This window comes from Cetorhinus maximus, chromosome 13, assembly GCF_964194155.1.
Source record: "Cetorhinus maximus chromosome 13, sCetMax3.hap1.1, whole genome shotgun sequence".
NCBI classification, from domain to species: domain Eukaryota; kingdom Metazoa; phylum Chordata; class Chondrichthyes; order Lamniformes; family Cetorhinidae; genus Cetorhinus; species Cetorhinus maximus.
In genome coordinates, this window is record NC_135891.1 from 25,113,286 (window position 1) to 25,137,138 (window position 23,853).

Genomic DNA, 23,853 nt, shown 5'->3' on the forward strand with positions numbered 1-23,853 from the left:
ACTATTTAATTTAAAGCCCATTCTTTTGCCCAGGTTATACCATCCGCTAGGGCACTGGTCTCAGCATGGTTCAGGTGAAGGCCATCCCAATGGTACAGCTCCCTTTTTCCCCAGTACTGGTGTCAGTGCCCCATGAATCAAAGCCTATTCCTCCCACACCAATCTTTGAGCCATGCATTCAACTCTCTGATTTTATTTGCCCTATGCCAATTTGCTCGTGGCTCAGATAGTAATCCAGAGATTATTACCTTTTTTAATTTAGCCCCTAGCTGGTCATATTCGTTCAGCAGAACCTCTTTCTTAGTCCTACCTACATCATTGGTACTCACGTGGGCCTTGACAACTGGATCCTCCCTCTCACACTCCAAGTTTCTCTCCAGTGCTGAGGAGATGTCCTTAACCCTCGCACTGGGCAGGCAGCACATATTTCAGGTTCATGCTCTCAGCTTCAGAGAACAGTATCTCTTCCCCTAACTGTACAGTCCCCTGTTTCAACTGCATTCATTTTTACTGCCCCCACTTGAATGGCCCCCTGTACCATGGTGCTGTGGTTAGCTTGTCAATTGTGCTCTCATCCACATAAGCTGCAAGAACATTGAACCTGTTGGAAAATTGCAAGGGCTGAGGCTCTTTCATTGCTACCTCTTGGATCCCCGTTCCTTCCTCCTGCCCCTAACTACTGACCAAATCTGAAATGCCTAGCCTAAGGGGTGTGACTGTCCCCTGGAATAAAGTGCCCAGATAAATCTAATTGTTGGGTTGGCTTGCTCATGAGCCATTGGCTTTCTTACTCTGTAAGAGATTTTGCTAGAGACAATGGGCTTTCCTTCAAAACTCTTTTATTCACAGAATTAACCATATACAAGGTTACAGAAAAACCAGGAGATAGCTACAGCTCCTCTTTTAGGTGCTTCTCACTCATCTTCTCTCAGTGAGTGACATCACTATGACATAGCTCCTTACGTGCATGCTCAGTAGCTATTATTAGAGCTAACCCTTTACAGTAACTTTCCCCTCCCTGATGCATCACAGTACAAAGTTCACACATCAGCTCATCACCTCTGAGCTGGTGTTCCTCGAGCTATAGACACTTAGTGCAGATGTGATTGTTGTGAAAAAGGTCCTTTAGTCTGGCATGTCCACACTATATGATGTAAGGAAGTTAACCTGATTTATTCAGAAGTTTTGTAACTCTAGGATTTGGAGGTCAATGCGTGTGCCCAATGACTAGGCCTGAAGATGCTATACCGGGGTTCTCCTGATCTTCCACCAAAATTCCAGTAGATCATTGGAACTCCTAGAGAATCCATGTTAAAGTTCATTTTTTACCATTTAACCCATTTAGTTATTGATTCCAATGCCCCTCCCATCATCTCCCACCCCCAACCCCCCAGCAAGAAACAGTAAGAGACTGGAAAAATTTCAGCAGTGACTCTCCATCCATCATTAGGTCAGAGGTGGTGTTTCTGCTTTATTACCTTTATGCCACTATTAGTATCTTTTTTAGCGCTAACCACTACCATTAACATTCCCTTTGTCCTTTAGTTCATGACATCTTTGTCAATCCCTCCTTTGTCCCCACCTATCGCTGGCCTTCTATCCAGCTTCACCTGCTCCACCCCCCTTAAACAGTATAAATTTCATCACATCTCCACTTCTCTTCAGCTCTGAGGAAGGGTCATACCAACTTGAAACATTAACCCTGTTTCTCTTGCCACAGATGCTGCCAGACCTGCTGAGTTTTTCCAGCATTTTCAGTTGTTTCAGAAGTGGTGTGTTTGCTGATGATTGCTCAGTGTTCAGTCCCATTCACAATTCCTCAGATACTGGCTGGAATATTATGCAGAGGCAGTTGCCCCGCCCCTTGGCTGAAAGGTCAGGGGTGAGCCCACCTCCATGTGGCTGCGAAGCCCCGACCTGATTTTATGGCCCTATTAATTGGGTCAGAGCAAGACTTCCACCCCCATCTGGGAGGAAGTCCACCCTCCGAGAACTGCCAACCAACCAAACGGCCAGCAGCTCTCCACTCCCAGCAGCGCCACTGGGGTCAGTGGGGGCAAACAAGTTGGAACAAAAAGCACCATCAAGTGGGTGGCTCCGTTGGGCTCCGAACAAAAGGAACCTCCCCCACTCCACAGCAAGGCTTCCTAGCAGCCTCACCATTTAGCGTGGGCATCCCCAGCTGCTGATAAAACACCAGCAGAGAGGGATCGGCAATGCATCCATCGTTCCACCCAATTTTATGTCCCTGCCTGCCTGACAGCCCGCTCCCAGGATGAGGCATAAAATTCCAGTCACTGAAGCAGTCCATGGCCGCATGCAGCCGAGATCTGGACAACATTCAGGCTTGGGTTCATAAGTGGGAAGTAATATTTGCACCACACAAGTGCAATGACCGGGCAATGACCATCTCCAACAAGATAGAATCTAAACATTTCCTCTCGACTTTCAATGACATTATCATCACTGAATCCCCTCCACTATTAGCACCCTGGGGTCACCATTGACCAGGAAGTTAACTGGACCAGCCATATAAATACTATGGCTAAAAGAGCAAGTCAGAGGTTGGGAATTCTGTGGCAAGTAACTCACCTCATGAATTGCCAAAGCCTGTCCATCTACAAGACTCAAGTCAAGAGTGAGATGGAATACTCTCCACTTGTCCAACAACACCCAAGATGTCCAACACAGTTCAGGACAAAGCAGTCCACTCAATTCACCACCTTAAGCATTCAATCCCTCCACCACCGACCCACAGTAGCAGCAGTGTGCACCATTTACAGAATACACTGCAGCTACTCGCCAAGGCTCCTTGAACAGCACCTTCCAAATCCTTTACTTCTACCATCTAGAAGGACAAGGACAGTAGGCAGATGAGAAAGCCACCACCTGCAAGTGCCCCTTCAAATCACACAACATCCTGACTTGAAACGATATCACCATTACTTCCATTGAGTTAACGTCCTAGAGTTCCTTCCATGACAACACTGTGGCTGTTCCTATACCACATGGGCTGCAGCAGTTCAAAAGGTGGCTTGCCACCATCTTCCAAAGGGCAATTAGGGATGGGCAATAAATGCTGGCCTAGCCAGTGACTCTCACATCCCATGATCGAATTTTTAAAAACATAGAATTTCTGGGCCAATGTTTGTATTGGCAAATCAAAAGGAATCATTTTCTTTTAGCAACAGCAAATCAACATAATCAAATGTTATCAATCCCAATTTTTGAAAACGAGGAATTAAGTCCACTTTAAGAATAGTGCAAAATATCTCTCCCATCCACAAGATTTTAATGAAACAACAATCATACCCTGCATTTTTTTAAATTTAACTGAATAACATCTCCTGTTTTAGAATCAGCATTGTCTGATAGCTGTGAGCACTTCTCCTCTGTGGCTTCAAACTAAAATTGCACACCAGAGAAATCGCTGTCAAACATTTTGAGTATTGGTTTCTATGTATGACCCTGCATAGCAACAGAAGCTGTTGCTATGCAGCAACTTAGATTCAGCTCACTCACAGTGATCCTTTCTTTATTCTCTTCAATATTATCTCTTGAAAATAAAGCAGGGTGACATAGATAATGACTTTATATGTACACTTCACACAATCCAAAAGTGATTCAAAATTATTGTGATTGTATTCCGCTTTGGCTTGATGGGCTTGTCGTTGTAAGGTAGATCTCTGTCTTAGGCTACAATTGATGAAAGTACCAAAACGTATCTATCATTCTCATTCCAAATGACTCCTTTGGGACAAAAAATTCTCTGAACTTTCATTGGACTAAAGATATACATTTTGGAGGCTGATCAGGAGCTCCTTAACTAATTTTACCACTGCCACCAGTAGAGTGAACGGAGCATAGTGGTGAAGTTACTGGACAATACTCTAGAGATATGAGTTCAAATCCCACTGTGACAGCTGGTGGAATCTAAATTTGTTTAATTAAATTTAAATAACTTGAAATTAAAGAGCTGGACATCATTACTGAACCTATTGGATTGTTGTAAAACCTTACCCAGTCAGCAGCAATGTGGTTGACTCTTGACTGCCCTCTGCAATGGTCTAGCAAGCAACTTGGTTGTATCAAACTGTGACAGAAAAGTTGGATAAGCATAAAACTGGACCACTGATATTGACCTAGGAACTTGAACGGACAAAGGGACACTCAGACCAGCCAACCCTGTACTGCTCGCCAACATCTGAGGACTTGTGCCAAAATTGGGAGAGCTGTCCCACAAACGTTTTTCTTTATCCTTTCATGGGGTGTGGGCATCGCTGCAAGGCAGGCTGCTTTGTCCTGAATGGTGTTGAGCTTCTTGAGTGTTGTTGGAGCCGCACTTATCCAGGCAAATGGAGAGCATTCGATCACACTCCTGACTTGTACCTTGTAGATGACGGACAGGCTTTGGGGAGTCAGGAGGTGAGACTTTGGCCAAACCTGAACGAAAGACTTGAATTTCAGAGGTGAAGTGAGAGTGACTGCCCTTGACATTAAGCATTTGGCCCAGAATGGCATCAAGGAGCCATAGTAAAATTGAAGTCAATGGAAATCAGAAGGAAAGCGCTCCACTACCTAGACTCACACCTAGCATAAAGGAAGATAGTTGTGGTTGTTAGAGACCAATCATTCTAGCCCTGAGGGCATTGCTATAAGACTTCCTCAGGGCAGGGTCCAAGGCCGAAACATCTCAGCTGCTTCATCAAGGACCATCTTAAGATTAGAAGTGGGGATGATTGTTGATAATTGCACAATATTCATAACATTATTCATAACTCGTCAGATAATGAAGCAATCCATGCCCTCATGTAGCAAGGCCTGATAAGTGGCAAGTTAACTTAATGACCATCTCCAATATGAGAGAATCTAACCATCTTTGCTTAATGCTCAAAGGCATTACCATTACTGAATTACATACCATCACTGAAACATCTTTTTTTTATTTGTTCATGGGATGTGGCAACTCTGGCTAGTTCAGAGGGCATTTAAGGGTCAACCACATTGCTGTGGGTCTGGAGTCACATGTAGACCAAGTCAGGCTAGGATGGCAGATTTCCTTCCCTAAGGGACATTAGTGAAACAGATGGGTTTTGACAACAATCTACAATTAGACTTTTAATTACATATTTTTATTGAATTCAAATTCCATCATCTGCACAAAGCATTCCCCTGGGTCTCTGGATTATAGGTCCAGACAATACCACTGCACCATCGCCTCCCCTTGAAGTTACTATCTAGCCCATATAAAAAACAACTTTTGGGGAAGATGCCAGAGGACTGCCAACACTCTCAGAGTCCCTAACCGAGCATAATTCCACAGGAAAATTTTTTAAAAAGGGTAGAGCACAGATGACTGAATTATTTTTACTTTACCATGGTACAGAGTAGAGTAGAGCTGGTCTATGCTGCATGGAGAGGTCAGAATGAGTCCCTCATACTTGAGCAATTCAGGTAGTTTACCCAAAACAAGACCCAGAAACTTAACTGGACCATCCACATAAATATTGTAACTGCAAGAGTGGGTCAGAGGTTGGGAATTCTGCAGTGGATATCTCATTCCCTGACTCCCCAAAGCCTGTCCACCATCCAAAAGATGCAAGTCGAGAGCGTGATGGAATACTGTCCACTTTCCTCCAACAAGGACACCAAGCTTGACACTATCCAGAACAAAGCAGCCTGCTCGATTGGCACCCCACTCATCACCTTCATCATTCACTCCCTCCACCACCAACACACAAGTGGCAGCAGTTTGTGCTACCTACAAGATGCACTGCAGCAACTCACCAAGGTTCCTTCAACAACACGTTCCAACCTTCCATGACGTCTCCCACCTAGAAGAACAAGGGCAGCAAACTTTTGGGATCACCACCATCTGCAAGTTCCCTTCCTACTCATCATCCTGACTTGGAACTTATATTGCTGTTCCTTCATGGTCATTGGATTAAAACCCTGAAGCTCCCTCCACAGCACTATGGGCGCATCTACACCATATGGACTGCAGCAGTTCAAGAAGGTGGCTCACCATCACCTTCTCAAGAACAAGTAGGAATTGGCAATAAATGCTGGCCTTGCCAGCAATGATCAGATCCTGTGAAGGAATAAATTAAAACGTTACTCATTCTTTGTGTGAGACCCTAAACAAAGAATGATAAGAGGCACTTGGACAGGTAGCATGTCTCATAATAAAACCCAATCTGTTTATGCCTAATGTCCATATATGCTTCTAACAATGGATAGAGATCATGAACTAAACCTCCCTCACTCAGGGGAACAGGAGCCGATTGTGTCCCAACTGCAGAGATCAGCTTTCTCAGCACCCAGCAGAAACTGAACCCTGACACCTTTTGATCTGTATACCTTATTACAATAATGGGTATTATCTTTACTTTCTAGGCCATTGGAAAATCTCTATATTGGTTTGTTAACGAAATACGCATGCACATGATGACAAAAATGGAGTACAGCTCTTCTTCTCTCCCAAGGCGATAAAGCATTTGCCAAATATTTTATTTCTTTGAAGACAATTCCCCTTTAATGAAGTATATGCAGCATGAAACTGGAACAGGAGATGCACTGAAAATCTCTCAGCTGGTCAATGTAGCACAAGTGACATAACACATAGGTACCCCAGAGAAGGAAGGGTAGCTTCTGTACATCCATGCTCAACCATTCCACCCTCTTCCTCCTCCCGCCAGAACCAGTCTGATCATGAAGCAAGTTAAACTATTGTACTCACATGCAGAATTGTGTCAACAGATTCATGATATCAAAAGAATCCTCCTGCAAATCGTGTTAAGAAAATGTACAAATGTATGTAAACCATTGTACTTTCTCCTTTAAAAATTCAAGTCACTGAGAAAGACAGAAATAGAAAATGACAGTTACACCAGATGTTTCCTTTTTAAAAGATGAAATGTGTCTTTTCATCACTTTGATCTCATACATCTCACCCAATACCAAAACAAATAACTTCAGTCTCTTTGAAAGAGGTCAATCACTCTGCAGTGACATGACGTACCAGCTTCTTATCTTTCTTTTTCCAGTCGTATTTATATTAAAGTTTCCAGGCAGCTGACTGAAATATTCATGAAATCACTCAAATCCATATTGTCTGATTTATATGCACTAAACATGAGCATAAATCCACCATCCCAGCCTTCCTGCAGAGCACAGGTCAAAGATGGGGCTAGAGCATTGCAACACTGACTCACCAACTCATTTTCCCTTTGAGTTCAGCTCCCTGCTGGAAGTTGCAGGATTAGTGAATTTATCCTTTAAGGCCCATTCCCTTCCAAACAGAAGAGGACAAATCCCCAGTATTAGCATTTGGTTTTTATTTTAAAGATCTGCTTCTACTGGATTATTTCGCTTGTGACAGTGAACTTGAGGAATCAGTTATTGGGCAGAATTTTCCCCCATCCTGCCGGCGGTGGGTTTTGCGGTGGGCGGGAGCGGAGAATCCAGCAGCAGGCAAAAAATCGGAAATCCGCCAGCGTAAAAACAGCTTGCAATTCTGCCGATGGTGGGCGGCGCACGGCGGGTCAGTTACCCCGCTGACTAGTGGCGTGAATGCCATTTGCATCATTAACACCTCGTGAATGCTCATTAAAACAAACGCTCGCCGGAATCCCGTCACGTCTTCCAATCTTCCGTCACACCAGCGGGAAATCACATCGGCCTCAAACCCATTTGAAAAGGGGTGGCGTGCACAAGTCAGACCTCAGTTCACTGGTAACTTCGAGGTGAGTGGAACATACAGAGCCTACCTGTCATAGTGCTGCGCCGGTCTTGTAGTGACGAACGCCACACTGCTGGGGCTGTAGGGTTGGTCTGCTCCCGCTCTTTGCCTCCATTGTCCCGAAGAAGACCACTGTGCTGCGGTACTCATGCAGGCTTCCACTTTCAGAAACTAGCACTTCAACCAGGGGCGGGCTGTGAGGCGAGGGTGGGGTTGATGAGGACAAGGCGGGCAATGGGGAAGGAAGGCTGTGGAATGACAGTGAGGGGGAAGGGCGAACATGAGGGGGGCAATGGGGAGGAAAGGCTGTGAAATGGCAGTGAGGGGGAAGGGTGAACACAAGAGGGGCAACAGGGAGCGAAGGCTGTGGAATGGCAGTGAGGGGGAAGGGTGAACACAAGGGGGGCAATGGGGAGGAAAGGCTGTGAAATGGCAGTGAGGGGGAAGGGTGAACACAAGAGGGGCAACAGGGAGCAAAGGCTGTGGAATGGCAGTGAGGGGGAAGGGTGAACACAAGGGGGGCAATGGGGAGGAAAGGCTGTGAAATGGCAGTGAGGGGGAAGGGTGAACACAAGAGGGGCAACAGGCAGCAAAGTCTGTGGAATGGCAGTGAGGGGGAAGGGCAAGCACAAGGGGGCCTTTCTGGGGTCGCCCCCTATCTTCTTGTTGCCGCAGGAGTGAACAGGAGTCTCCTGAGAAAGATCTCCTCGCGATGAAAACCACTTAAAGCCAATGACTTCATTAGCACTTTTAAAGAGCTACTCAGAACTCAGTGGCTTCACATCACATTCGCTGCATCTCAAGAGTAACACATAGGAATGTAGGATTTGGGAATGCAGGCAATAGTGAGGGAGACACAACTGCATCATAAATGGCATTCCATCAATGAAGGCCTGTCACCTGTTCACCAGATTTGACACTCGTAATGAGGCAAAAGGCATCCACTCGCAGCAGATAGATGGGAACTCCACCACCCGGAAGTTCCCCTCCAAGCCACTCACCATCCTGACTTGGAAATATATCTCCGTTCCTTCATTGTCACTGGGTCAAGATCCTGGAACTCCCTCCCTAACAGCACTGTGGGTGTTCCTACACCACATGGACTGCAGCGGTTCAAGAAGGCAGCCCACCACCACCTTCTCAAGGGCAATTAGGGATAGACAATAAATGTTGGCCTAGCTAGTGACACCCACATCCAGTAAATTAATTTTAAAAAACTGATTGGGCATTAATATGTCACATCAGAGATTGGAGCACAGAGTGAGGTTGGGTCACTCATCTCAATTAAACTTTACCATCCTACGCAGGGCTCAAGATGTTACATATCTGCTATGCCAGCTTGGTCACCTCAATGTGTGTCCTAGTGTCTCAAGGACAAGGCGCCATCAGCCACCATGCAAGTGGGTCAGGGAAAACTGTGGACCCTTAGTTTCCATACATTTCATCTTCTGAGCTTCACTTTCTTGCCCCTTGAATCACTAATGTCTTCAATGTTTCCTTTCAGAGAGGAGGCAAAAGCAGACATGGATCCAGGGCTCAATGCTGCCTTTGTCAGGATCCTAATGCAATGGAGAAGGAGCAGGAGGGAGAGGCAACTCCATGTGCAGCTCCAGCAGGAGGGATATGGTCAAGCGGAGCCAGGGCATGAACAGGAGGGTCAGGAGGAGAGACCCAAACAACGGGGACAACTTACCAGAGCTAGCGTTTATCGTAGAAGAGTCTCCTATATACAAATGAGTGAGAGGCAATGCTGTGCACGTCTGTGCTTGCCTCCTGCTCTGGTGAATCACATATGCCACATTCTTTGTGAAGACCTGATGCCACATGGAGTTAGAGGGTATCCCCTGCCAATGGCTCTGAAGGTGACCGCTGCATTCAATTTCTTGGCCTGTGTTTCTTCCCAAGGATCAACAAGGGACGTGTGTGGCACCTCTCAGTCCGCAACACATCAATGCATAAAGGAGGTCACTGATGCCCTTTACAGGAAGGCCCATTCATTATGTCAGTTTTGCTCCAGACGAAGATAGCCAGGCTGCAAGATTCACTGACTTCACTCCCACCTTGAGGCTTCCCAAGAGTGCAGGGTGCAATAGACTGCACCCATGTGGCTATACGGGCTCCAGCAGCCCCTAGTGTTTATAAACCGCAAAAGCTATCATTCCATCAATGTACAATTGACGTGCGATCACTGGAAGCACATACTGCACTTTGTGCACTGTACCCTAGGAGTTGCCATGACTCCTGCATCCTGGGTCACTCCCAGGAGCCTGAAATTTTTGAGAGGCCATTACATCTGCAGGTATGGCTGCTTGGGGATAAGGGGTACCCACTGAAATGCTGGCTGATGACATCAGTGCATCACCCTCAAAGTCATTCTGAGGAGAGGTACAATGCTGCTCACAGGTCCACACGCTCCCTTATAGAGCAGACCACAGGGCTTCTGAAGATGCATTTCAGATGCTTGCACTGCTCAGGTGGCTCAATGAATTACACTCCCAAAAGGGTTTCCCCCAGTGTGTTGCGCCCTTCACAAGCTGGCTATGCAAAGAGTTGAACCCCTGCCAGAAGATGAACTGGAGGAGGATGAGAGCTCATCAGAGGATGAAGAGCCACAGGCCGAGGAATCTCTGAAGGCTGCAGAGAGTCAGTATCAGCATGATCATGCCATGGTGGAAGGGAGAGTTGGGAGACCTGCCTGTGATACATTAGTTGCTGACAGGTTCTAGGAAGAGTAAAGTTAAGTGAGAGCATGTGGCCACATCTATCCTAGCCCTCAATGCCATTTACTTTCATCCCGGGGGATGTCCACCCATTTGCAACGAGAACAAGTCCCACATTCACACTTGCCTTATGAATCGCCAGACGATGATCTTTCTTTTGGTCCGTGAGGCCCTGTGAGTGAGCTCACTCTGGGAACTGACAATGCGAGTGAAGACTTGAAGCCTTTGTCACCACCTAATGATGCAAACACTGCTGCGGCTGAGATGTGAACATGCCTGGGGATCTCCTCCTCCCGTGCATGTCTTTTCTTCTGCCACTACCACTGAGGAGACACAAATGTTGCTAGATTATCAATGCTGATGAGCTTCCCTCACTCAATGGTGTTCCTTAAGGAAGAAGGGTTAAAAACGCTTACATCACACACTTCCAATATAGATTTAAACACATCTCCCTGACATCACACAAGGGTGCGGAGACTAGTTCAACTAAGGGTGACATCACAGGAATGTGAATCTCACAGTGGAACACTATCACTGAGAAGGAGAAAGGCTAAATCTCAAAATAAGAGGATTCCAAAGAACAAAATCACAATGCCTTCAGTTACCCAAAACATTCATATAACCATCAAATGTGTTCACAAAAGTGCAATTTCTTTACATGTCTAGCAAACCCATCACCCAAAAGTAGCATCGATTTTTCTTAACTTTCCTAACTCTACCACTATGCCTGGGTGCAGCTCCGACATCTGCAGAAGAAGTGGAGGCAGCCTGCTGACTGTTGCTTCCTGATGTCTGTGATGACCTTGGCGGCCATCCTTTGGTGGCCCAACGCCCGGAAGGCCCTGGCCTGATAAGGGTCACCTGTTCAGGGGCAGAAGTGCCCTTGGCGGCCTGAAAAGCTGGAGGGGATGGGGTCACAGGCAGAGGGAGCTTTGAGTGGCTGCACACCCTGGGAGTGCCCTGAGAGGAGGCCCTCAGGGTGTCTGGCTGAAGCTTATCCTCTCTGTGGATGCCCGAGGGCCCCGCCCTGAATCCTGCAGGAAATGGTGCCATGACCAGAAGGAAAGGGTTACCTGCCAACTTTCTCGGTGGCAAGTCAGGAAACCCCGCTATTTGAAAAATCCTGCCCCTGGGGTCATATTTGATCCTGAGATGAGCTTCCAGCCTCATATGCACATCATTAGTTACACCTATTTCCACCTGCATAACATCACCCCACTTCACCCCTGTGTCAGAACAATTGCTGCTGAAACACTCATCAATGCCCTAGATATCTCTAGACTTGCTTATTCCGATGAACTCCCAGCCAACTCCTCTATCCTACCCTCCGTAAACTTGTGGTCACCAAAAACTTTACTGCACATGTCCTTTCTTGAACCAAATCCTGTTTAACCATCCGTCCCTGTGTTCCTTCACCTACATTGACTCTCGGTTAAGCAACACCTCAATTTTAAAATTCTTCTCATAGAAACATACATAGGAACTAGGAGCAGGATAGGCCATTCGGCCCTTCGAGCCTGCTCCGCCATTCATTATGATCATGGCTGATCACCCAACTCAATAACCTGCTCCCACTTTCTCCCGATATCCTTTGATCCCTTTCGCCCCAAGAGCTATATCTAACTCCTCCTTGAAAACATACAATGTTTTGGCCTAAACTACTTCCTGTGGTAGCAAATTCCACAGGCTCACCACTCTCTGAGTGAAGAAATTTCTCCTCATCTCAGTCCTAAATGGTCTACCCCATATCCTCAGACTGTGACCCCTAGTTCTGGACTCCCCCACTATGGGGAACATCCTTCCTGCATCTACCCTGTCTAGTCCTGTTAGAATTTTATAGGTTTCTGTGAGATCCCCCCTCATTCTTCTGAACTCCAGTGAATATAATCCTAACTGACTCAATCTCGCCTTATATGTCAGTCCTGCCATCCCAGGAATCAGTCTGGTAAACCTTCGCTGCACTCCCTCTATAGCAAAAACATCCTTCCTCAGATAAGGAGACCAAAACTGCACACAATATTCCAGGTGTGGTCTCACCAAGGCCCTGTATTAGCCTACTGCATTCGCTGCTCCCAATGCGGTTTCCTCTACATTTGAGAGGCCAAACACAGACTGGGTGACCACTTTGCGGAACACCTTCGGTCTGTCCGCAAGCATGACCCAGACCTCCCTCTCACTTGCCATTTCAACACACCACCCTGCTCTCATGCCCACATGTCCGTCCTTGGCCTGCTGCAATGTTCCAGTGAAGCTCAACGCAAACTGGAGGAACAGCACCTCATCTTCCGACTAGGCACTTTACAGCCTTCCAGACTGAATATTGAGTTCAACAACTTTAGATCATGAACTCTCTCCTCCATCCCCACCCCCTTTCCAATCCCCCTTTTTCCAATAATTTATATAGATTTTTCTTTTCCCACCTATTTCCATTATTTTTAAATATATTTCCATCTACTGTTTTATCTCTACCTTTTAGCCTATTTCAATCCCTTCCCCCCACCCCACCCACACTAGGGCTATCTGTACCTTGCCCATCCTGCTTTCTACCCTTAATGTCACCATTAGCACATTTCTTAGCTAATATCACCACAGTCAACACCTCTTTGTCATCTATCCAGCTCTACCTGTCCCACCCTGCCTTAAACCAGCTTATATTTCATCTCTTTTCTATTTTTCCTTAGTTCTGATGAAGAGTCATTCAGACTCGAAACGTTAACTATATTCCTCTCCGCAGATGCTGTCAGACCTGCTGAGTTTTTCCAGGTATTTTTGTTTTTGTCCTGTATAATTTCAGCAAAACATTCCTGCTCCTATACTCGAATCCTCTTGCTATGAAGGCCAACATACCATTTGCCTTCTTTACCGCCTGCTGCACCTGCATGCTTACCTTCAGCAACTGGTGTACGAGGACACCCAGGTCTCATTGCACATTCCCCTCTCTCAATTTATAGCCATTCAGATAATAATCTGCCTTCCTGTTTTTGCTACCAAAGTGGATAACCTCACATTTATCCACATTATATTGCATCTGGCATGCATTTGCCCACTCACTCAGCTTGTCCAAATCACACTGAAGTGCCTCTGCATCCTCCTCACAGCTCACCCTCCCACCCAGCTTTGTGTCATCTGCAAATTTGGAGATATTACATTTAGCTCCCTCATCTAAATCATTAATATATATTGTGAGTAGCTGGGGTCCCAGCACCGATCCCTATGATACTCCACTAGCCACTGCCTGCCATTCGGAAAAAGACCCGTTTATTCCTACTCTTTGTTTCCTGTCTGCCAACCAGTTTTCTATTCATCTTAATACACTACCCCCAATCCCATGCGCTTTAATTTTACATGCCAATCTCTTATGTGGGACTTTGTTGAAAGCCTTCTGAAAGTCCAAATAAACCACACCCACTGGCTCCCCCTCATCAACTCTACTAGTTACATCCTCAAAAAATTCCAGTGGATTTGTCAAGCATGATTTCCCTTTCGTAAATCCATGCTGACTCTGTCCGATTCTGCCACTGTTTTCCAAGTGCTCAGCTATTAAATCCTTTATAATGGACTCTAGAATTCTCCCCACTACCGACATCAGGCTGACTGGTCTATAACTCCCTGTTTTCTCTCTACCTCCCTTTTTAAATAGTGGGGTTACATTAGCTACCCTCCAATCTGTACTGCCTGCTGCTCCAATCTCAAATGTCTCCCTAGCCTCTCCCCTCCCTATCTTTCTAATTTCCTCTACCCCTACAACCTTCCAAGATATCTGCATTCATCCTCCTCATCTGCTGGCCTCTTGAGCATCCCTTATTTTAATTGCTCCATGAAGAATGTCTGTGCCTTCAGCTGCCAAGACTCTATGCTCTGGAATTCCCTCCGTAAACCTCTCCGCACTCTACCTCTCTTTCCTCCTTTAAGATGTTCCTTAAAGATTACCTCTTTAATCAAACTTTTTGTAATCTGCCCTAATATCTCCTGATGTGGTTCAGTATCAATTTTGCTTTATAGTACTCCGTGAGATAAAGGCTCTCTATAAATACAAGTTGTTGCCTTTTTTTGTTGTGGATTAGCATACTCTTTTTGACAATATCATCTCTCTAAACAGTGTTTTGATATTCAAGTCCCAACAAAACTTCAAATACTTTGGACTGGAATTTTAGTTATCGCAGGAAAGGGGAGACCAGTGTCATGAATTCTTAACAACTGTGCAGACATCCAGTGGGGTACTCATGTCCAGTGGGAGTGTAGTGGTGACACTATCACATCTAGCCACATCTCCACTCACCCCCACCAATCCCACACTTATCCCCCCACCCCAACTCCTGACCCCAGCACAGCATTACAGAAACATCCCAGAGCTTGATCTTCTGCATGCAAAAGCACTGGAAGAAATAGGTCGCCTCATGTGTCTCTAAGAATGACAGAGAAGGGATTGTAGAGATTTTCACATCAACAGCATGAATGGAAAAGTCTATGGCCGGGATTTTCCACGTGTTTAATGACGTGAGTGGACATTACGGCCAGGAGGCCAAAAATCGGATTCATGACATTGTAAAACCAGTTTGCAACATCCACTCCGCCCACAGATGGCGGGTCGCATCCCCCGCCGTCGGACATCAAGAAGCTCATTGTAATACATCAGCATATCATTATAAGGCCAGTCTGCCAGACTCATCCCCCCCGCCCCCGCCACAGCACTGCATTGTCCGCCCACATCGGTGGGAAAACACGCTGATGTGTTTCACAACAGCATATATAAGGCGTGCACTTTGCAATTGCACTTTGCTCGAGTCTTCAGGGTTTGTTTGCTTACCTTGCTTTAATCAGCACTTGGAGTCATCAGTGCCAGGCTTCACAGACAGCACCACATCACTTTTAGGGGGTGCTCACAGATAGGACTCTACCTACCAGATCAGCCATATACATATGTGGCTTTTCAACAGTTGCAGGGCCAGGTCTTGCTTGGGGAAGGGGGAGAAGTGGCTTCAGGCAAGGGAAGAGGCTGCAGGACGAGGGCTGTACTGGGGGAAGAGGGTATCCCAGGGTGTGTGTTGGGGCACATGTTGATCTGTGCAAGTGGCCTCAAGATGATGAGGGCTGGGGAGTCAGTCCCCAGAAGAGATGAGGCCAGATGGACATGTGAGGGTATGTGTGTGAGAATGGGTGGCGATGCCCCTTGAGCTGGCAGTGAGTGAGAAGCCAGTGAATGTGTGATGGGCTTGAGTGTATGGGTTTAGAGTGACGAGATGGTTGCCTTACCCTGGCAGCGTGGATGAGATCATTCATCCTCTATCTGCATTGGATGGCCAACCTCTTCTGTGCAACATTGGCACTGATCACCACTGCCATCGCCCACCATGCCGGAGTGGTAATGTTGCTGCCCCTCCTGTAACCAGAGTGGGAGTGGAGGACATCACAGTGGGCGTCCACGGCATCCAAAATGCGCTAGAGGGCTGCAGTCTTCTTGCATTTAGGAGCCATGTCTTCTTTGCTGCAGTCCTGGGCTGGAAGCACTGAGCACGGTTGTGCTTTAAATGTGGTGCCTGGCGCGATGAAGTGGCGAGGTGATGGCAGGCAAATCGAAGTCCGCCCACCATTGAAACGGTGGGTATCCTAGGAATGCATAATTAATGCGGCAGGTTTGGAATGATACGGCGTGAAAACCCACCACTGCGGCCGGCGGGTAAAACGTCGCTTTACCTGCCCATTAGCGCACTTGTGCGAATCTGAGACAATTCTGCCCTATGCCTATCCTAGCTTGATTGTGGTATTTTACCTCTCCTGCTCCTTACTGTCAACTTTAAACAGTGAGTTTTGTACAATGATTACATTGGGAATTATGCACTCTGGGCGGTTGGACATTTTTGTTTCAACTACAGTTGTTACCATCCAAACCACAACTGAAATCTCATTCTACTGGAGATCTGAGAAATGCCCTGGAAATATGAACGTGTACTGCAACATAGATGATGTCCACTTCGAGCTTGTCCACGCAGTAAGAGTAGTCAGCAGTTCTATTAACCTGCCCCTTTCTGACATTAGCATCATACAATTATCATTGCAAAAGTCAAAAAGAAATCTGCTAAACATATTTTAACTGCTATGGCCACATTGAAAATGGGAAAAATATCCTCTAATGTCATGAGTAAATTGCCTCAATTATTCTCTTATGGTCTGCAACTCATTTTTAGTCAATAAGATTGTACAGCATGATCCATAATTACCTAAATTACCTGTGAAACTTTTATAGGTTCTCAATGTACTTTCATGGTTTCCATGATTTTTTAGGATGAGATGCAAGAAAATTTCAAAATAGCTGCAAAAATAAAAGTTTAAAATATGTGGGATATTAAAGTATTAATGAGAAATTGACCATTCTGCTTTTGTCATCTGCTGATGGAAATTTCTGTGCCACAGAAACTTAATAAGAAGCAAGATACAGAAATTCGCTGGTCTGACAATGCTAAACATTAGAGCAAAGAATGAGTCAGAAATGTAATCTTTTCTCATAGTTTCTAAGAAATTAAACTGTAAATTATAATGATCAAGTACCAGAACTAAAAGCTAAAGTGATGGAAGGAAACGGTCCTTGACGAAAGTCAAATTAGAAGAACTCCCAATTAATTTACTTAAGTTTCTCTGTTAAAATAATTTATTGAACCATATCCACCATAATGTAACTCAGTAATATTGCGGTATATTCTGATTTCATTTTTTTAAGTAAGCAGTTCTGCTGTGATTAAAAGATAAATGAATAAAAGAAGTAATTAAAATATATCACAATAGTAGCCAAAATTACCTGCCAGTCAAGACAGAGGAAGGCTCCTTGTGACCTGGAAAGGGTTACTGTTAATAGTAAAGAAAGTACTTGCATTTATATAATGCCTTTTCATACCCCAAACCATATCATAATTAATTATTTTTGTTTCAGGAATGCAGTCACTGTTGTTATTTCAAGACCTGAGTATATTGTTATGTTGCCTTTTCTGCTACTGTTGAGGAGATGTAAATAAGGGAAGGGAACGATTTGGCTTCAGAAAATACGGTCAAACTGGGCTGAGTTTATTTACAATAGGGATCGGTAAGAGTAAGTCTGTCATTGAGGAAATGCTAAGAGACCACAAAGGGGTCTTTGAGCAAAGTGGACCTCATGATAAAATTAGGCATCATTAGGGCGAAGTCAAGGTAAAGGACAATGTACAGCTGACATTTTGTAAGCTTAGGCTAGTGCCTTAAGCATAGTTAGAAGCAGTAAGTTAAGAGCTGGATTTGATTAGAAAGAACAGGGGCAATTCAGAAGGTGAAGGACAGTGAATGACCCACACCCATTGTGATAGTTCAAAAAGCAGAAGGGACCATTCAGATTTGTGGAGATTATAAGCAAACGGTAAATAAGGTGATCGAGAATGATACTTACCCACTGACTAGCAGTGAAGATTTGTTTTCTAATTTAGCCAATGAAAATGTGTTCAGTAAAATAGGGCTGAATATTGTCCTTGGCGTGCGGGGTTGGCGGGAGCGGACAGGGGCTGCCTGTGTGGGGGGGGGGGGAGGAGGGTGAGCGGGCCAAGTGCGAACTTCACACATGCGTGCGACTGAGCACTGCATAATCTCCCTGAGGCACAGAGCTAAGGGAGATGAAGAGATATTAACAAACATAATAAAGAACACAAAAATGTTTTAAAAAAATGGCCCCTCTCTTTCACATGAGCAGGGACATGTTTTTTAATGGAAAAATGAAGTTTTTGTATTATTTTTATTCGCTTTTGGAAACCTCATCCCGCCCGTGGATGAGTTTTTCAAAAAAATGCAAAGGCCGCTTGGCCTTTTCACCTGCCCACCAACTGTAAGGTTGGACGGGCAGCAAAAAATTTACGTTAATTGCTAACTTAGTTAATAGGCCTGTTAATTGTTGATGGGCACGCTCCCGGCTCCGGCGCGCACCCGCCGACCCAACTATCGCACAACTGTGTGTTGACATCAGCATGCTCAGCCCACATCAACGCACATCATTTCATGATCGAGCAAGTCGGGCACGCGCCCGTCCACTGAGGTGAAAATTCCGCCCATAGATTTGTCAAATGCCTATTTGCCATTAGAATTATCTGACAAGAGCAAGGAACTGCTGATCATTCATACACACAAGGATCTGTACCAGTACGAAAGGTACATGTAGGGTGTCCACTGTTCCCGCAGTGTTCCAGAGTATCATGGAACAGGTATTAAGTGCTATGAAAGGTTTTGCTTCTTAGATGACATTCTAATTAGCAACAAGGCTGAGAACACACACATTGTAAGGCTGGACAAAGTCCTGGATCAACTTCGAGGGTATGGCATCAAAGCTAAAAAGCACAATTGTTGCTTCATGGTGTCAAGTGTAACATACCTGGGTCATCAAATAGATGCTGAAGGTATCCACCCAACAGAAGAGAAGCTTGAGGGGATTTTAAAAGCAAAAAGACCAGAGAACAAAGAAGAACTTAGATCATTCGTAGGGATTGTTGTGTATTATTCTATGTTCATCCCCGACTTAGCTAATACATTTGCCCCACTGCATCAACTACTCAAAGGTGGAAAGGGAATGGTCTGTAGAGTGTCAGAAAGCATTTGGAGAAGTGAAGAAAGTACTGACTAATAATACTGGTTAACCTACTATGGTCCCAGGAAGCAATTGGTTTTAGTGCACGAGACCTCACCACAGGGGTTAGGTGTGGTGTTATCTCACATAATGGAAGATCGCGTGGAGAAGCCTGTAGCATTTGCTTCACATACTTTAACAAGGTCAGAGTTAAATTACTCACAAGTTGAGAAAGAGGCATTAGCGATCATATATGGGGTTACTAAGTTCCAAAATATTTGTACGGTAGGAAGTTCATTTTATTAACTGACCACCAAGCCCTTGCAATCATATTTGATTCAAAAAGGGAAGAAGTACCATCCCTAGCAGCAGCATGGCTTCAGAGATGGGCTTTGATTTTGGTGACTCATCAGTGCAACATTAAATATCATAAGTCAGCATATTACGGAAGTGCAGATGTTCTTCCGAGACTTTCCGTGAAGATTTATTCATTTCAAACTACTGAGTTACCTACATACACAAATGACATATAAAATGTCTGCCAGAGAAATTAGTGAAAAAACTCACAAGGATTTGATGCTCAGTTACGTGCTCAATTATGTAATGCATGGTTGGCCTAAAAAATGTGATGGTGAGAAATTATAGAGTATTTCACATGTTGAAATGAACTGAGTATAGTTTAAGGTGGTCTCCTATTGGGTTTAAGAGTCATTATTCGCCAAGATTTAGAGAGATTGTTAGTGGAACTTCATCAAGAGTACACATGGATAGCCTGTATGAAAGTAGTAGCTAGGAACTCTTTTGGGTATCCAAAGGTAGATAATGATGAAAGGTTGTGGTGTGTCTCAGAGTGAGAAATGATCCAACCAATGTTCCTTTCATTCCACGACCAAACACAAGAAAACTGTGGGAATAAGTACACATCAGTTTCTTTGAAGTGGAAGGGAAAGAGTACCTTGTTTTGGTCAATAGCTATAGCAAATGGATAAATGTTGAGCCTATGCCAAATACCACAAGTGGCAAAACCACTGAGCTTTTGAGAAGTTGGTTTGCAATTTTTGGACTGCCAGAGGTGTTGGTGTCAGATAATGATCTGCAGTTTACTTCAGATGAGTTTGAAATATTTCTGAGTAAGGATTGAGTCAAACACTCTAATACCCCAATATCACCCAGCATCGAATGATGCTGTTGGAAGATGTGTTTGGACTGTGAAGAGGCCTTTGCAGAAGTATTTGCTTGGTGATCAGCTAGGCAGTAATTTATATATTTCTCTTCAAAACAGGCTAGACAATTTCCTGTTCTTTTACAGAATAACCCCACAGTTTACAACAGGTTGCTCACCTTATGGGTTAGTGTTTAAACATGCTCCTAGGACAAGGTTTAGTTGCTTAAGCCTGACATCAATAGAAAAGTAAGAGAAAAGCAAGACAAAGTGAAGATGAGTCATGATGCATGAGGCATGAAGCTTCTAGAGCTCAGTCAGAAGATCATGATGAAAAACCACCAAGGTAATAAGGAGAAATATGTGATTGGAATTGTTGTAAAGAGACCAAACATTTTCACATATCTAGTGAAGATTGGAGAAAAGCTTCATCACTGTCATGTAGATCATTTGCTTGAAAGAGAAGTCTGACAAAGGGAGAGCATGAAATACCTCCTATAAACCAAATTCCTCCTACAACCCAAAGTGAAAGTCAGAAAGAAAGTAAAAGTCAAAATGAAACTGAAAGTTTGTCAGTATTACAGAATCTACCAGTACAGCAAAGTGAGTCAAGGTCTTTGATGAAGACAAATCAATGTCACAGTCCCAACCATTAAGTGGAGTTGGTAGTCAAAGTTAAAGTTCAGATATGGCAGTCAGAAATGTTGAGAGAGCAGAAGTCAAGCTAATGGAAAAGAAAGGAGATACCCAGATAGTAAGGGAAACAAGCCAGATAGATTAATTAGTTAGTTAATTAATGGTTAATTGGAAGTATGTATTTCCAAATGGTATATTTTGTTAAACACATACTGATGTTAATGAAAAACATTTCTTTTACATGAAAATTACTTTGGCAGTATCAGTCATATATATTTTAGATATGATTATAGTAAAAACAAATATGCAAGCTAATCTGTTAAATTTCAGATATTGTGGATTTTGGTTCGATCATATTGTATTCTGGAAAATTATGTATATGCACCATTTTACATTTTAATGTATAAGTTGTTTTTTTTAAGTGGGGTGGGAGTGTAGTATATTGAAAGATCTGCACTTTTTTATATTGCCCTCTCTGCTGCCCTCTCTATTGGGGAGGCATAAAATGAAGTTTGTTCAATAATCTTACTCAGTGCAATGCACAACAGTTATGTAGTCAAATGCAACAGCCAATTTGTGTTCAAGCAAATCCCACAAAAGTGAACTGACCTGAATGACCAATGAATCTATTTTTTTGAGCACTGGTTAAATGAATAGATTAAATTAATGAAGCATTTGTTTCACAAATGCAGCAGTAAGGTTCTCCAAGTTGAAAAATATGATGTTTTAAATTAGTTAACAGTGAACTATTCCACCAAATAAAGATTCAGATGACAAGGCTATTACAGTTATTCCTCAATTTAAGTCCTATTTTGGCCTGTTATTTTTATTGAGTATATATTTCTTGTGGTATAAACAACTATTTTTATCAGATATCTAAAGATTCAGGGAGCTTCTTGGCAGGAGCTGCAAGGTTAGATTAGGATATTGTGTGGTCAGAATGTGGTAATTGATAATATAGACAGCAATGTAATATTCCCTGAAGTGTTAAGAAAGCATATTTTCAGTGTTTCAATAAAATGCAGGAGCTTCTAACTAATAGAATTCTTTAATAGGATGAGGTACTTCGATGATTAATATGCACTAATTATGCTCTCATTTAGTCTGACAAGCAAGCACATTTCTGTAATTGCCTTCTTCAGATCTTGTCAGCTAATGAAGAGGCCTTAAAATTAAATCAAGCCCATTAGTACTTTGAAGTTGTTACAAGTTTATGCTCCTGCAGTCTAAAATACTGTGAGGTGACACAAATAACCTAAAACTCGGATTATTAAAGTCGAAAACATTCTAAGCTAGACAAGCAGTTTATGTCCTATACACTTGAATAATATTCCTGCAATTCTATTCCTTTGTAGTCTTGCCACTTGCAAGGTAATGATATGAATCTTTGTGCAAAGAATACTGTAATATCTATGGCCTGTTGACATTGCAGCATAGCATATACCTTGACGTCTGTGTGGTGAAAGGGTCAGATCAGCGAAGACATTTATATTACATTATGCAATCTGTGTCTGCAAAGGATTTTGTTGGATTGGGTATTCAGGTATGTCACCTGAGGAAACTGACACTCTAATATCCTCTGAGACTGGTTGCTGTAATGGGACACCAGCAGTTAAATTGGTGATATTGTATGCAGGTAGTTCACTCCTCTGGGGCTAGTGCTCTGCAATAGGATAATTTTTAATTTGTTTTTCATATGCATGGAAATATATGATGCAGGTCATGTTCAGTGGAGTACAGATATTAGCTTAGAAATTTCTATTGGTGGTAGGAGCGGTTGAATGCTTAATGACATGCTTCTGTATGCTATTTTAATAATTCAACTTTTAATAGCCCCCTTGCAAACTACCACCCCATCTCCAACCAGCCTTTCCTCTCCTTGAGTGTATTGTAGCCTCTTAAATCCGTGCCCATCTTTCCCCAAACTCAATATCTGAATCCCTCTAATAAGATTTCCATCCCTGCCACAGTAGTGAAACATCTCTTAAAAAGTCATAAGTGGCCTCACATGTGACTGTAAAATCATACAACTGTAGAATTTGTGCCAGTTCCCTGCAACTGCAATTCACTTCATCCACTTCTCTGTTGAAAGCCACAATTGAATCTGCCTTCACCACACTGTCACGCTGCCGAAACATCAAACCAGATGAACTACAGCAGTTCAAGAAGATGGCTCACCAAAACCTTCTCAGGGGCAATTAGGGATGGACAACAAATGCTGGACTTACTTGTGACACCCACATCCCATGAAAGAATGGAAAAAAAGATGGTGCATTCCAAATCCTAACCACTCGCTGTGTAAAAATGTTTTTCCTACTGCCACCTCTAGCTTTTTTGCCAATCACTTTGACTCACTGTCCTCTTGTTCTCGATCCTTCCAACAATGGGAACGGTTTCTCCCTATCTAATCTGCCCAGACTCCTTGTGATTTTGACCCCCTCTCTACCAAATCTCCTCTCAACCTTCTCTTCTCCATGGAGAACAGCCCCAGTGTCTCCAATCTATATATGTAACTGAAGTCCCTCATTCCTGGAGCCATTCTCGTAAATCTTTTCTGCACCCTCTTCAATGCCTTTGCATTCTCCCTAAAGTACGCAGAAAGGGTTGGGAGGAAAAGCCAGAAGGCTCAGGGTGGAGAGCCTGTTGTCTTCCTGACTTCCCTCAATTAAGTCTGGTGTGACAAGGGCCAGGGACAGCCTTCCTGCCCAGAGGCCAATTGATGTCCTTCAGTGGCCACATAAGGGCCTTATCCTGCTGCTGCTGGTATTCAACCAGCGACTGGCAGGAGCCACTCCATGTGGGCAAGCCACCAAGTAATCCCTAGCGGGCATGCCTGCAGCCATGGGGTGGTGGGGGTGGGGGGGGGGGGGGGGGGGGGTGTGGTGGGTTGGTGGGTCCCTCCTGCATCAGTGAGCATGTTATTGCTAAGCAAGTGCCGCTTGATAGCACTGTTGATGACCCCTTCCATCACTTTGCTGATGATCGAGAGTAGACTGTTGGAGTGGTAATTGGCTGGGTTGGA

General features: G+C 44.2%; 1 protein-coding gene across 6 annotated transcripts in view; it reads left to right on the forward strand.

The window, feature by feature from the left end:
• Window positions 1–23,853, forward strand: part of ptprt (protein tyrosine phosphatase receptor type T) — a 1,450,199-nt gene that overhangs the window by 1,296,829 nt on the left and 129,517 nt on the right. The gene's annotated exons all lie outside the window — the stretch shown is intronic.